This window comes from Triticum aestivum, chromosome 7D, assembly GCF_018294505.1.
Source record: "Triticum aestivum cultivar Chinese Spring chromosome 7D, IWGSC CS RefSeq v2.1, whole genome shotgun sequence".
NCBI classification, from domain to species: domain Eukaryota; kingdom Viridiplantae; phylum Streptophyta; class Magnoliopsida; order Poales; family Poaceae; genus Triticum; species Triticum aestivum.
Window position 1 is genome coordinate 228,901,215 of NC_057814.1, and position 16,661 is coordinate 228,917,875.

A 16,661-nucleotide genomic window follows, 5' to 3' on the forward strand; every position below is an offset into this window, starting at 1 on the left:
AGCCCCGCCACCGGAGCCTCGCCGGAGCCCGCCCGTCGAGGTACTGCCGCCGGCCGTCTTCGTTGTTGACCGGTTTTCTGTAAAAAAAACCTTTTGTTTAAAAAAACCCTAGATCGGTTTTTTTTGGTTTTCTTATTTCGCGAGCGTTCACCGAACCGTTCGTTTTAACGACCGCGTTCGTCGGTTTTTCTCTGTTAACGAACGTCCGTTATTTAACCGTTCGTCCGCTTTTCTTTTTCGTCGGATTTTCTCGTTATTTTCTCAGATTCGATTTCTGATCGAATTTTCGAATCTGTTTAACTTCTCGCTCGTTTATCGGAATCAGGTGATTCAAGCGCCTAGAGTTTCGTCTCGAGATTCTCTTTCCGTTTAACCTACTCAAACAAGTTTTGCTACAGTAAAATTTGACCTAGATCCAGATTAGCAAACGAAGTTTTTTTCTTTCGCCGTTTGACTTTCGTTGCTTGTTTCGAGTTGATTCTTTTTGCAAACCCGAGTTCTTAAGTTGAACTTTCTGGTTGGATCTTTCATTCGAGTTTTACCTGTGCATTAGATGAGTACTGATTGTATGCTTGTTTGTTTGCGATAGAGTACCCGGAGTGTGCCGCTTGTTACTTCGACTCGCTAGGTTTTGCGGATCATCAGCAAGGCAAGTAACACTTTGATCATACCACGTTCATACCCAGTTTTATTGCATTAGATCTGTTTTCCTCAAACACTTGCATGATTAGGATCTAATTAAACTGTGGGTATTGGGAAGTAGTTGAGGTAGTACCTATTACCTGTTTTATTTATCAAACCCTTGGGAGTTACTTCTACGTTGCTTTTTATCAATGCCATGCTATGCGTAGACGTGGATTGGGTTTGAGAGATATTCATGACAGATGTGAGATTGTTAATAATGGTTCAACTTAAGGTGGCAACTAAAACTCACATCTGGGTGGATTGAGGCACCTGGAGAACCCAGTGTTGTTTGTATGTATAAGGTCCGCCACCCAGGCTCAAAGGGATCATAAGATTATTCATGCTAGAAACTTCCGTGTGCAGCCACAAGCTATTATGGGCTCTAGCATAGCTGAGTAGGTTACAGGATCTCTTGAAGAGGTGGACTAGCAGATGTAGGGGAAAGTAGGTGTACCGGTCCATCCAGAGTAAAGAGTGATTGTTTCTGAAAGACTGTGTCTCGGTCATCCGTTTGTCAAACATCATGTAGTGCGAGAATCAAGCGGAGGCGATCGAGTCTTGTGGGGAAAAGTGCACAAACCTCTGCAGAGTGTACAAACTGATCATGATTAGTCGTGTCCCCGGTTATGGACAACTTGAGTATCTAGTATCTGGATTATCATTTGAATCTCATCACCGTGATACTTATAATTAATTTTGTTGGGTTAATGATGTTACTTAATTGGGATTGAGTTGGAGGTACCTTCTCAATGTTTCAACCACCATGATAGTTAAATAAAATTTATTCCTTTGCAGTAGGATAAAATTGGCTTTTCGCAAAACTGTAACCATAGAGCCTTTCCACCAGCCATATATGCATATAGTATAGCATTATCATTGTTCATTGCTCTCTATGTGTTACTTTGCCAGCATATTCTATGTGCTGACCCGTTTTCGGGCTGCAACGTTTCATGTTGCAGACTTTTCAGACGTCGAGTAAGGTGCCTTAGGTCGTGGTCTTATACTCAGTGATGCCGCTGGAGTTGATGGACACACTTACCTTCCAAGTCTTCCGCTGTTATCGTTATTAGATGGCCTTAAGCCATGTTTTCATACTTATCACTTTGGAGATATTCGATGTAATAAGTGTGTGATTGCTACTCTGTTATAAATCCTCCATTTGTACTGTGCGTGTCAGCATTACTGATCCAGGGATGACACTGGTGCACAGCAGCACAGACCATTTGAGGTCTGGTCGCTACAAAGTTGGTATCAGAGCACACGCTGACTGTAGGACACGACCACTAAGCTTAAGCCCTAGAAAACTTCTCTCTTCTCATTTCTGACCCCTCTCCACTTTCTACTCTTTTAGGAATGGCGAATGCAAGGAGCAAGTTCATGCAACCAGATGAAGATACGCCGTTTGGACGACATTTGAAGGAAGTCACCAAGTACTTGAACATAGGAATACCAAGCATCACCGGAACCTACAACGCCACATTACCTGAAGAGGAGAGCTGGAAAATTCAAGTTATCATTCCAGGAAGAACGTTTGCGCCAATTACGGAACCCATGAGATTGGTTTTCGAAGCACCCACTTGGAGTTTAGGGAAGAGCATGGCCGCACACATCGCCATGGGACGCATTGGAGAAGTCTATCACCAGGAGCTTAAGGATACAATTTACCAAATTTGTGGACGTCGAGACACGCAATGGGAGATGATCAAGACCAAGAAGGATGGATCAATTGCAGCTTTCATCCAGGAGCAGAACCAACATATTCGACGCTAGGAGAACCAGATGTGCACGGACAAGGAAGAACTGAAGAAGGCATTCACGAAGATCAAGGAACTCCAAGAAGAACTCAAGGCTACCCGCGAAGATTACTTGGAGGAAATCAACGCACTAGTCGGGAAGATTGACGACCTGGAGAATAAGATTGGAGCATTCGTGGGAAATCCAGTGCCAAAAGCAGAAGTCGACGAATGCACTTGTCCGGATAACTACATCATCATCGACGACACCGACTCGGAACCAAGTGAAGACGAATGGATTGATGAAGCTGGGGCAGACATCATGGAGTCTTCAACGGATCAGAATTTTTAGTAGACCACCATATCAGTAGTAGTTTTTTCCCCATTTAGTAGTATAGCTCAAGCACTTTGTAACGCTAGATCGATTGTTTTGCCTTGTTTGGATCGATTGAGTGATATTGATTGAATTTGTCTCATGAGCATATGGGTAGTGTTTTCCCTCTAGACCTCATTCTATTCTTAATTCTCATCTTTTCTAAACCTATCAGATGCCTCCGAGACACGACCCCGGATTTGTTTTCCCGCTAGAGATCACCCAGTTGATTCAGCAACAGAATGCCCTGATGCAAGTGTTAGTTCAGAACCAAGGCAACAACAACAACAACAACAACCCACCGCCACCACCACCTGTTGACCACTTAGCCCGTTTCTTAAGGCTAAACCCGCCGGTGTTTTCCAGTAGCACCGAGCCGATTGTAGCAGATGATTGGCTCCGCAAAGTTGGAAGGGAGTTGACCACTGCAGGATGCACAGATGCGGAAAGAGTGCGTTTTGCCGCACATCAGCTTGATGGACCCGCAGCATCATGGTGGGAGAATTATACAGCCACGCACCCTTTTGACACTGTCACATGGGACCAGTTTCAGCAAGCTTTCCGTACAGCTCATGTTTCAGCAGGAGCTATGGCTATGAAGAAGCGTGAGTTTCGCAACCTACGCCAAGGAGGACGCACCGTAGGCCAGTATGTGGAGGATTTCAGTAAGTTAGCACGTTATGCACCAGATGACGTTGCTACGGATGCTGCCAAGCAGGAGAAGTTTCTGGAAGGATTGAATGATGAGCTGAGTATGCAGTTGATGGTAGCAACTTTCAACAACTACCAGGAGCTGGTAGATAGAGCTCTCATGATTGAAGGGAAGCAACAGCAGATTGAAAACCGCAAGAGGAAGTATGGACAAGGGAAGTACAATTCTGGAGCCCAGCAGAAGCCACGATTTACCCCGAAGCCGGGAGGACAGTTTCAGCATACCCATGGAGGAGGTAGTTCGCACAACCATAATGGCTCCAAGAATGGTAATGGGAATGGAGGAGGAAACGGACAGAACCGCACCAACCCATCTACCCCAACCAAGAGAGATCTAAGTCACATTACCTGTTTCAAGTGCCAGAAGACGGGACATTACGCTACTGATTGTCCCGAAGCCCAAAATGGAAATGGCAATGGAAGCTCTGGGAAGAAGCCGAACCCGTTCAACAAAGGACATGTGAACCACGTGAGCGTGGAGGAGATTGAAGCTCAGCCTGATGCAGTAATAGGTAAGTTTTTGGTTAAGTCATTTACTGCAACTGTTCTTTTCGATACTGGTGCATCGCATTCATACATATCAAGGGGATTCGTAAACAAGTTTAAGATGTCCACCCAAGTTCTCAAAAGCCCCATGTTAGTAACCTCGCCAGGAGCAGAGTATATGGCCACCCAAGGATGTTTTCAGATACCGTTGGCCATTGGTAGGCATGTTTTCCCCTCAGACCTCATTGTTTTGGAATCGCAAGGTTTGGATGTGATTTTGGGAATGGATTGGCTATCGTTGTATGGAGGAAACATCGATTGTGCCAGCAAGACTATTTTGCTTACCACCCCGGAAGGAAAAAGGATCAAGTATGTATCCAGGCATATGCCGAAGAGGACTCAAGTGAATTCCTTATCAGGAGTTGTACAGGAGGAAGTACCAGTGGTGAAGGACTATCCGGATGTATTTCCAGAAGAGTTGCCAGGCATGCCACCAGATAGAGACATTGAGTTCTTGATTGAACTTTTGCCAGGCACAGGGCCAATATCTAAGAGACCGTACAGGATGCCCGCAAAGGATTTGGAGGAAATTAAGAAGCAGATCAAGGAGTTACTGGATAAAGGCTATATTCGCCCAAGTTCGTCACCTTGGGGATCACCAGTACTTCTAGTGGAGAAGAAAGATGGATCACTAAGGATGGTTGTTGATTACCGAGGATTGAATGAAGTGACCATCAAAAACAAGTACCCACTGCCGATGATCAATGATTTGTTTGACCGCCTGCAAGGAGCTAAAGTATTTTCCAAGATCGATCTACGATCAGGATACCATCAGTTAAAGATTCGAGAGCAGGATATACCTAAGACGGCATTTACCACCAGATATGGATTGTATGAGTATACCGTTATGTCATTTGGACTGACTAACGCACCGGCCTATTTCATGAACCTGATGAACAAAGTGTTTATGGAGTTTTTGGATAAGTTCGTCGTGGTGTTCATTGATGATATTTTAATCTTTTCCAAGGATGAAGAAGAGCATGAGGAGCATTTACGATTGGTACTTGAGAAGCTCAGAGAACATCAGTTATATGCCAAGTTCAGCAAATGTGAGTTTTGGTTGAAGGAAGTTGGATTCCTTGGACATGTTATTTCTGGAGAAGGAATAGCAGTAGACCCTGCCAAGGTTGACACAGTGACAAGTTGGGAATCACCCACTACAGTTGGAGAAATCCGGAGTTTTCTTGGACTTGCAGGATACTACCGGAGATTTATCGAGAATTTCTCAAGGATTGCTAAGCCCATGACTGAGCTATTGAAGAAGGACACCAAATTCGATTGGACTGAGGAATGTGAAGCTAGTTTCCAGGAGTTGAAGAAACGATTGGTTACATCACCAGTGTTGATTCTGCCAGATCAACGCAAGGACTATGAAGTTTATTGCGACGCTTCTCGTCGAGGACTTGGAGCAGTGCTTATGCAGGAAGGAATAGTTGTTTCGTATGCTTCACGACAACTTAAACCCCATGAGAAGAATTATGCTACGCATGATTTGGAATTAGCAGCCGTGGTGCATGCATTGAAGACATGGAGACATTTTCTCATCGGAAACCATTGTGAGGTGTACACGGATCACAAGAGTTTGAAGTACATTTTCACGCAGAAGGAGTTAAACCTCAGACAGAGGAGATGGTTGGAGCTCATAAAAGACTATGATATGAGATTGCATTATCACCCTGGAAAGGCTAACGTAGTAGCAGACGCGTTGAGCCGCAAGAGTCATGTCAACACCCTCATGACAGGAGAGTTACCTCAGGAGTTAGCCGAGGACCTACGTGAGCTATGTTTGGAGATAGTCCCTAGAGGCTATTTAGCGGCATTGGAGATTCAGTCTACCTTGATGGAAAGGATCAGAGAAGCTCAGAAGACAGACAAGGAGATTGAAGAGATAAAGGAGAAGATGAGCAAAGGAAAAGCCAAGGGATTTCGTGAGGATGAGCACGATACCTTATGGTTTGAGGACCGTGTATATGTGCCAAATGATCCGGAGATCAGGAAGTTGATTTTGCAAGAAGCCCATGATTCACCGTACTCGATTCACCCAGGAAATACCAAGATGTATTTGGATTTGAAGAATACTTTCTGGTGGACCGGAATGAAGAAGGATATTGCGGAGTTTGTAGCAGTTTGTGATGTATGTCAGAGAGTGAAGGCAGAGCATCAGAAGCCAGCAGGATTGCTACAGCCATTGCCGATACCCGAATGGAAGTGGGATAAAATAGGCATGGATTTTATCACAGGATTACCCAGGACTCGTTCAGGCTATGACTCGATATGGGTTGTAGTCGACCGTTTGACGAAAGTGGCTCATTTCATTCCAGTGAAGACCACTTACACCAGTGCTAAGTTGGCAAAGATATACATGACCAGGATAGTATGTTTGCATGGAGTTCCGAGGACCATTGTATCAGACAGAGGAACCCAATTTACCTCGAAGTTTTGGAAGCAGCTACATGAAACATTGGGAACCAGGCTGGAATTTAGTACAGCATTTCACCCGCAGACAGATGGACAGACCGAGAGAGTCAACCAGATTTTGGAGGACATGTTGAGAGCATGTGCGCTAGATTATGGATCTAGTTGGGACGACAATTTGCCATATGCGGAGTTTTCGTATAACAACAGTTATCAAACCAGTTTGAAGATGGCCCCTTTCGAAGCTTTGTACGGAAGGAGGTGTAGAACACCGTTGTTGTGGGACGAAGTTGGAGACCGTCAGTTGTTTGGACCAGATTTGATTAAGGAGTCTGAACAGAAAGTGAAGGTTGATTCGCGATAGGCTCAAGGTAGCCCAGTCCAGGCAGAAGAGTTATGCTGATTCTAAACGCAAGGAGACAGTTCACGAAGTCGGAGACAGAGTGTATCTTCGAGTATCACCACTTCGAGGAGTGAAGCGCTTTGGAGTTAAGGGAAAGTTAGCGCCTCGTTTTATCGGACCATACAGAGTGTTGGAACGTATGGGAGAAGTTGCCTACAAGCTGGAATTGCCCGAAGGATTGTCTGGAGTACATGATGTATTTCATGTTTCGCAGTTGAAGAAGTGCCACGCAGAGATGGCTGAGATACCACTAAGAGATACTGTGCCGCTGGAAGCGATTCAGTTGGAAAGTGATTTGACTTATGAGGAGAAACCAGTTAAGATTCTCGAGTATGCCAGCCGAGTTACCCGCAGCAAGGTTATCAAGTTTTGCAAAGTCCAGTGGAGTCACCACACGGAGGATGAAGCCACCTGGGAGCGAGAGGAAGATCTACGGAAAAACCACTCCCACCTGTTTTCTAGCCAACCCGAATCTCGAGGGCGAGATTCATCTTAAGAGGGGTAGGTTTGTAACATCCCAAATTTTCAATTTGGAATGTTATACATAGATCATCTTTTGCATATCATGTTTTGTTGCATTTTGACAAATCCTCGATAAATCCTAAGCAACTCAAGGACCCTCGGAGAGAGTTGGGGATTTTCTCGAATTTTTAAATTTGATTTTTCAAACGAGGATTGAGGTTTTAATTATTTTTCTCTCCGGAAAAATATTTCAATTTTAAATAAACGAGAGGAGAAAATATGACTTCTCCAAAACAATTGAAATACTGGAGGAAAAATGTTAAAATCATTATTTGAAATTTATTTGGATTTTATTTGCAATTTTTATTGCATTAAAAATATTGCATGTTTTCAAAATATTTTCTTTTTTGATTTTAAAAATATTCACCCTATTCTAGATTTTCTAACTAGACGGGGAAAATTTATTTCATATTTTTCTGATTTTTATTTATTTTTCTACGCAATATTTTCCGCGGAACTTATTTAAAAAAAACGCGCCCGCGCCGACTGGGCCAAAGGCCCAGCCGACGGCCCAAGCCCCGTCGCCCCTCTCCTCTCTCCCCACGACGCCGCCGCCGGAGTCCGTCCCGGACACGGGAGCCGCCGCCGCCCCGGGTGCCCCCTTCCCCAAGCACCTCGGACCCCCCCTTCCATAAATAGCCCCCCCCCTCTTTCCTCACCACCGCCGCCGGAGGAGCCCCGCCGCCGCCCGCATCATGCCCGCCGCCGCCGCCGTTTGCCTTGCCCGCCGCCGCCGCCGGGAGCGCCGGAGCCGCCGCCCCTCGCGCCCGAGCCCCGCCACCGGAGCCTCGCCGGAGCCTGCCCGTCGAGGTACTGCCGCCGGCCGTCTTCGTTGTTGACCGGTTTTCTGTAAAAAAAAACCTTTTGTTTAAAAAAAAACCCTAGATCGATTTTTTTCGGTTTTCTTATTTCGCGAGCGTTCACCGAACCGTTCGTTTTAACGAACGCGTTCGTCGGTTTTTCTCTGTTAACGAACGTCCGTTATTTAACCGTTCGTCCGTTTTCTTTTTCGTCGGATTTTCTCGTTATTTTCTCAGATTCGATTTCTGATCGAATTTTCGAATCTGTTTAACTTCTCGCTCGTTTATCGGAATCAGGTGATTCAAGCGCCTAGAGTTTCGTCTCGAGATTCTCTTTCCGTTTAACCTACTCAAACAAGTTTTTCCTACAGTAAAATTTGACCTAGATCCAGATTAGCAAACGAAGTTTCTTTCTTTCGCCGTTTGACTTTCGTTGCTTCTTTCGAGTTGATTCTTTTTGCAAACCGGAGTTCTTAAGTTGAACTTTCTGGTTGGATCTTTTATTCGAGTTTTACCTGTGCATTAGATGAGTACTGATTGTATGCTTGTTTGTTTGCGATAGAGTACCCGGAGTGTGCCGCTTGTTACTTCGACTCGCTAGGTTTTGCGGATCATCAGCAAGGCAAGTAACACTTTGATCATACCCGTTCATACCCAGTTTTATTGCATTAGATCTTTTTCCTCAAACACTTGCATGATTAGGATCTAATTAAACTGTGGGTATTGGGAAGTAGTTGAGGTAGTACCTATTACCTGTTTATTTATCAAACCCTTGGGAGTTACTTCTACGTTGCTTTTATATTGCCATGCTATGCTCGTAGACGTGGATTGGGTTTGAGAGATATTCATGACAGATGTGAGATTGTTAATAATGGTTCAACTTAAGGTGGCAACTAAAACTCACATCTGGGTGGATTGAGGCACCTGGAGAACCCAGTGTTGTCTGTATGTATAAGGTCCGCCACCCAGGCTCAAAGGGATCATAAGATTATTCATGCTAGAAACTTCCGTGTGCAGCCACAAGCTATTATGGGCTCTAGCATAGCTGAGTAGGTTACAGGATCTCTTGAAGAGGTGGACTAGCAGATGTAGGGGAAAGTAGGTGTACCGGTCCATCCAGAGTAAAGAGTGATTGTTTCTGAAAGACTGTGTCTCGGTCATCCGTTTCTCAAACATCATGTAGTGCGAGAATCAAGCGGAGGCGATCGAGTCTTGTGGGGAAAAGTGCACAAACCTCTGCAGAGTGTACAAACTGATCATGATTAGCCGTGTCCCCGGTTATGGACAACTTGAGTATCTAGTATCTGGATTATCATTTGAATCTCATCACCGTGATACTTATAATTAATTTTGTTGGGTTAATGATGTTACTTAATTGGGATTGAGTTGGAGGTACCTTCTCAATGTTTCAACCACCATGATAGTTAAATAAAATTTATTCCTTTGCAGTAGGATAAAATTGGCTTTTCGCAAAACTGTAACCATAGAGCCTTTCCACCAGCCATATATGCATATAGTATAGCATTATCATTGTTCATTGCTCTCTATGTGTTACTTTGCCAGCATATTCTATGTGCTGACCCGTTTTCGGGCTGCAACGTTTCATGTTGCAGACTTTTCAGACATCGAGTAAGGTGCCTTAGGTCGTGGTCTTATACTCAGTGATGTCGCTGGAGTTGATGGACTCACTTATCTTCCAAGTCTTCCGCTGTTATCGTTATTAGATGGCCTTAAGCCATGTTTTCATACTTATCACTTTGGAGATATTCGATGTAATAAGTGTGTGATTGCTACTCTGTTATAAATCCTCCATTTGTACTGTGCGTGTCAGCATTACTGATCCAGGGATGACACTGGTGCACAGCAGCACAGACCATTTGAGGTCTGGTCGCTACATTAGGTGCCCCGTGAGGGTGCATCCTTTTTGCCCGTCCGGTGGGTGGCTTCAAGGCGGGCGGGTCCCACCGAGCTGTCTGGGCTTTATAGGCGCTTTCCATTGCGCAATACTTCTGTACTATGTGTGCCAAATCTGCAAAGTGCAATATGAGGCGTCGGTTGAGGGCATTGAGGATCCCCTCGTACGTACAGTTGCGGCAAAATACTGAAACCGCGTCGCAGTCGCAGCAATCTTTGATCTTGTTTTTAACAAGGAGGAACCTGGCCCAAAAGTGATGGACTGTTTCCTGAGGTTGCTGCCGCACAAACATTACGTAGCATATATCCGAGGACAGGAATTGCTTGGTGAATATTGCTTGTGGTGGGTGGGCGGGCTTAAATCCGAACCCTGGCCCACTATGGGGTCCGGAGTTTGAAGAATTTTTGAGGTCACCGGCCCAGGATCCGGAGTGTCCTGGGGGTTTTTAGGCTCAACGCCTGGTTCTATGTTCGGAGGAGAGAGGGTCTCTTCCCGAGGATGGGTATCCGCCTCGAAGGGCTCAGAGATCCGAACATAGCTTGTTCTCAGCATAGGGGTAGAGGTGTCCTCGGCCTGCTCCTCCACAACCGCTACCTGGTGAGTGATCAGCGGGGATCTGATTTCCCTCTGATCGGGTTTAAGCCCAATCCGATCATAGTCTACTGCGACCCCCAGGGCGGCGGTGCGATCCAGCAGTTCGTTCAAAGATGAGACATCTGCCAGATCCATCTTATCGGAGTGTTCGGGGCCAATGCGGACATGATTATTGGCAGCTTGGGGGGCCGCCTTCGGCTAAACGGCCGAGCGGGCGCCCATGGTAAAACTGCCGAGCTGGAGGATCTGCCCAGGAGCCAGGGCCCTTCAGCGGTGATTTTGTTGTTGATGACAAGGTGAGCCATCGATCCTTCTATTGACGACACAAAGGAACTCTCAATGAAAGCACCAATATCGGTCTCAAAAATGGCTGATCTCGGGTAGGGGGTCCCGAACTATGCGTCTGAGGATCGTAGGTAATAGGAGACAGGGGACACGATGTTTACCCGGGTTCGGGCCCTCTTAACGGAGGTAATACCCTACTTCCTGCTTGATTGACTACGATGAGTATAGGGGTTACAAGAGTTGATCTACCTCGAGATCGTGATGGCTAAACCTAGATGTCTAGCCTGTATGGTTTGTGTTAGCCTCTACGGACTAACCCTTTGGTTTATATAGACAACGGAGGGGGCTAGGGTCGTACAAAGTCGGGTTACAAAGAAATGAAACTAAACATCTAGCCGCCAAGCTTGCTATCCACGCAAAGGAGAGTCCCATCCAGACACGGGGGAAGGCCTTCTATCTTGTATCTTCACGGCCCATCAGTCCGGCCCATGTCACATAGCCCGGCCACCCGAGGACCCCTTAGTCTAGGACTCCCTCAATCATTGCCTAGATATCGTCATGATTATTTGAGGTTTTATCAATTTCCCAACAGTAATTCGTTTACCCACCGTTTGTTATTTTTCTCGAGAGAAGCCACTAGTGAAATCTACGGCCCCCGGGTCTCTTCTTTATTATATTTGCCTTCGCGATCTATTCTTATTTACTTTTATTTTCAGATCTATTAATCCAAAAAATACAAAAATACCTTGTTGCACTTTATTTTATTTGGCGATCTATCTATCAAATTATTACAACCTTCTCACGTCCACTTGACAATTTCTGGCGCCGTTGCCCGAAATGGATTGACTACCCCTTTAATACGTCGGGTTGCGAGTATTTGTTATTTGTGTGCAGGTGTCGTTCACGTAGTGTTGCGTGGTTCTCCTACTGGTTCGATAACATTGGTCTCATCACTGAGGGAAATACCTACCGTTGTTGTGCTGCACCATCCCTTCCTCTTCGGGGAAATACCGACGTAGTTCAAGCAAACATCAAAAGGAATTTCTTGCGTCGTTGCCGGGGAGACATCATCAACATCTACCAGGTTCCTAATCACGAATCAAATCTCCTTGCAATTTACATTATTTGCCATTTGCCTCTCATTTTCCTCTCCCCCACTTCACAAAAATTTGCCGTTTTATTCGCCCTCTTTTTCGTTCGCCTTTTTCTCGTCAGATCTCTTGTTTGCTATCTCTACTGGGTTACCTGGAGCCTTCTATTTGCTTGCATCTTTGCTTGCTAATAATATATTGATATGCATCCTCATCCACTTGGTAATCTTTTCAAAAGATCCAGTTATGATGAACCAATTGCTAGTGAATTGAGTTCACTAGATTATCTTCATGAAGTTTTGCTTGAGATTCATGAATCTGAAAATTGTGATGAAGTGTTAAAGAAGGAATTTATAATGTGATTCATGATAGCTCCTTGAATGAAAAGCATGATTGCAATGATATTATTATAAATTCTATTAATGTCAATTGTGTTAGTGATATACAAAACCCCAAGCTTGGGGATGCTTGTTTTATTATGTCCACTACTGATTGCAATTATCATGATTGGGGTGATTATGATTCTTATAATATTGAAATCTTATTTAAACCTCATGCTGAATATGCTTGCGATAATATTAAAAGTGAGTTTGGAAGAGTGTCAACTTTAGCTGAAAATAATCCCACTTATTTTGAGAGTGTTCAATCTTATGAAATTTTTGATAAAAGTGGGCTTGGAGAGGTCATGACTTTATTTGATGATAATCCCACTATTTTGGAAGAGTGTCAACTTTGCATGCATGTGGATCGTGAAGAGAATACTTTACTTTGTAGTTATATTGTTGAATTTTCTTATGATCCTACATGTAATTAATATGAGAGGAAAATATGGTTGTAGAAATTTTCATGTTACTAAATTACCTCTCGTTATGTTGAGATCGTTAATGTTTTATTCCTCCTCTTTTCATATGTTAGATGTTTCTTTTCTTGATAATTTGTTTGCTTATAAAATTCCTATGCATAGGAAGTATGTTAGACTTAAATGTGTTTGTCATATATTTCATGATGCTCTCTTTGTGTTTCAATTCTTATCTTTCGTGTGAGCATCATTGAAACCTTATGCCTAGCTAGGGGTGTAAAATGATAGCGCTTGTTGGGAGGTAACCCAATGAATAAAATTTATTTTTGTATTTTTCTTTCTGTTATTGAGTGTTTTCCCAATTATGCCTTTGTTTAGATGTGTTTTTGTGGTTTAAATTAGTTTTTGTGCCAAGCAAAGCCTTCGGGATCAAGTTGGGTGGTAGTTGATTTGGTCTTGCTGAAAAACAGAAACTTTTGCGTCCAGGAAAACAATTTTTAAAAAATCACAGAAGCAACAAAAAGTTCTGAATTTTGTACAGTAGATTGATATACAAATTGCTCAGGTTGTCTTAATTTTTCAGAAAATTTGGAGTTACAAAAGTATTCGAAATATTCAGATTGCTACAGACTGTTATGTTTTTGGCAGATTCTGTTTTCTTTGTGTTGTGTGCTTGTTTTGATGATTCTATGGTTTCCTTTGAAGAGTTTTTGCCATAGAAAAGTTAGAATATAGTAGATATAATGCAAGAATAAAATATGAATGGGTTTGCGGCAGTACTTATAGTAGTGATTTGCTTTCTTATACTAACGGATCTCACGAAGGTTTTGTTGAGTTTTGTGTGATTGAAGTTTTCAAGTTTTGGGTGATGTTACGATGGATGAAGGAATAAGGAGTAAGAAGATCCTAAGCTTGGGGTTGCCCATGGAATCCCAAGCTATTATCCAAAGAGAAGCAAGCAACTAAGCTTGGGCATGCCCGAGTGGCATCCCCTGCTTCTTCTAACGACCATCGGTATTTACTCGAAACTATATTTTTATTTGTCACATACTATGAGTTTTGCTTGGAGCGTCTTGTATGATATGAGTCTTTTCTTGTTTTGCTTTTTGTTTTAAGTCTTGAATCCTTGCTGGAAACACCTATTTGAGAGAGCCAAAATTATGTCATGACTTGTTAGAATTGCTCTCTATGCTTCACTTAAATCTTTATGAGCTATGGAATTGCTCTAGTGCTTCACTTATATCTTTTTGAGCATGGTGTGCTTCGTTATTTTTGAAGAAATGCTCTCATGCTTTATTTGATAGTTAGTAATTTTTTTAAGAAATGCTCTCTTGCTTCACTTAAATTAATTAGAGAGAAAGAAAAATTATGCTCATGATCTTCACTTATATTTGTTTGAGCTTATCAAAAGCAACACATGAAAATTAGTCCCAAAGTGATAGATATCCAAGAAGGATATAATAAAAACTTTCATGAAGATCATTGGACAAAATAAACTTGATTCCTTGTAATAGTTTTGAGATATGATGATGTGATATGTGAGTCATGTTGATGATTAATAATGCTTTAGTAAGAATATTGGTGTTAAGGTTTGTGATTCCCTATGCAAGCACGAAAGTCAATAGTTATGCAATGAAATTCTCCTACTTGTGGTGCATTATTCGGTGTTCATTATGCTCAATGCTAGCTTATGAGATTTTTCATTTCTTGATTGGTCGCTTCTCAATCTTTTGCTAGCCTTCATTTTGCACTAAGTATGATCACTACTTGTGCATCCAAAATCCTTTAAACCAGTTTTGCCACATGAGTCCACTATACCTACCTATATGCGGTACTCTTTTGCCATTCTAAGGAAATTTGTATGTGCCATCTCTAATTTTCGAAATAAACTTCTCTTTTGTGTGCTCGTACCGCTCATGAAACGGTGGGGGTGGCTAATATATTTCCATGCTAGATATGTTATTCTTACGATGAGTGTTTATTCACTTGTCATTGCACGAGAGCAAGGCAAAGGTATTAGGGATGCCCAGTCCCGAAATGAAAATTAATTTACTTTAAGTTGTCAAATAATAAATTCCTTGGAAAGTGTTGGTATGGAAGGCACCCGTGGATACGGCTAGCCATGGAAAGTGAAAGTATGGTTGAAAAAGGAATAAACATGAATTTCTGTTTGGGAACCGCCAATGATATATCTAGCATGGAAAGTATTGGGAACTACTTGATCATTTTCATTGACAGGAAAAGCATGCCTGCCAAAATGTTTTATCTCTATCTTTTTCGCTTTGAGCTCTGGCACCTCTACAAATCCCTACTTCCCTCCGCGAAGTGCCTTTCTTTTACTTTATGCAATTTTTATTTTTTTATTTGAGTCTCCATCTTCTCTTATAAAGAACCAACTAAGGGGCACTATGATTGTACTTGAGCATCGGGTGTATCTAATATGCGAGTGTGTTTCATGAATGGATCAATGATTGAGCATAATGGGCTAGGTATAACTTATTTTAGCGTTGGTATTTTGAAAGACATGGTTGCTTGTTGATATGCTTGAGTATTAAAGTCCTCATGTCAAAACTAGACTATTGCTTTGAACCATATAAAAGTCCAAATGTCCATGCTATAAAGAAAAGAATATGAGATAAGCATGTTAGGCAGCATTCCACATCAAAAAATCTATTTTTATCATTTACCTACTCGAGGACGAGCAGGAATTAAGCTTGGAGATGCTGATACGTCTCCAACATATCTATAATTTTTGATTATTCCATGATGTTATATTATCATTCTTGGATGTCTTACAATCATTTTATAGTCATTTTATATCATTTTTTGGTACTAACCTATTGACATAGTGCCCAATGACAGTTGCTGTTTTCTGCATGTTTTTTACATCGCAGGAAATCGATATCAAATCGAGTCCAAACGCAGTGAAACTTTTTGTGGATTTTTTTGGACCAGAAGACATCCAGTGGGCCAAAGAGGTACCGAAGAGGGAGCCCAAGGTGAGCACAAGACACCAGGGTGCGCCCAGGCGCGCCTTGGTGGGTTGTGCCCACCTCGGTGGCCTCCTGAACCGCCTCTTTGCTCTATAAATACCACCAATATTCCATAAACCCTAGGGGAGTCGACGAAAATCAATTCCAGCCGCCGCAAGTTCCAGAACCACTACATCCAATCTAGACACCATCACGGAGGGGTTCATCATGTCCATTGGTGCCTCTCCGATGATGCATGACTAGTTCTTTGTAGACCTACGGGTTCGTAGTTAGTAGTTACATGGCAATGGTCTATTGGAGATCCATATGATGTAACTCTTTTTGCAGTGTGTTTGTTGGGATCTGATGAACTTTGAGTTTATGATCAGATCTATCTTTTTATCCATGAATGTTATTTCAGTCTTCTTTGATGTCTTATATGCATGATAGATTATAGCCTCGTATTTCTTCTCCGATATTTGGGTTTTGTTTGGCCAACTTGATCTATTTATCTTGCAATGGGAAGAGGTGCTTTGTGATGGATTCGATCTTATGGTGCTTGATCCCAGTGACAGAAGGGAAACAGACACGTATGTATCATTGCCATTAAGGATAACAAGATGGAGTCTATTTCTACATAAATAGATCTTGTCTACATCATGTCATCGTTCTTATTGCATTACTCCGTTTCTTCATGAACTTAATACACTAGATGCATGTTGGATAGCGGTCGATGTGTGGAGTCATAGTAGTAGATGCAGGCAGGAGTCGGTCTACTAATATTGGATGTGATGCCCATGTTGGGGAACATAGTAATT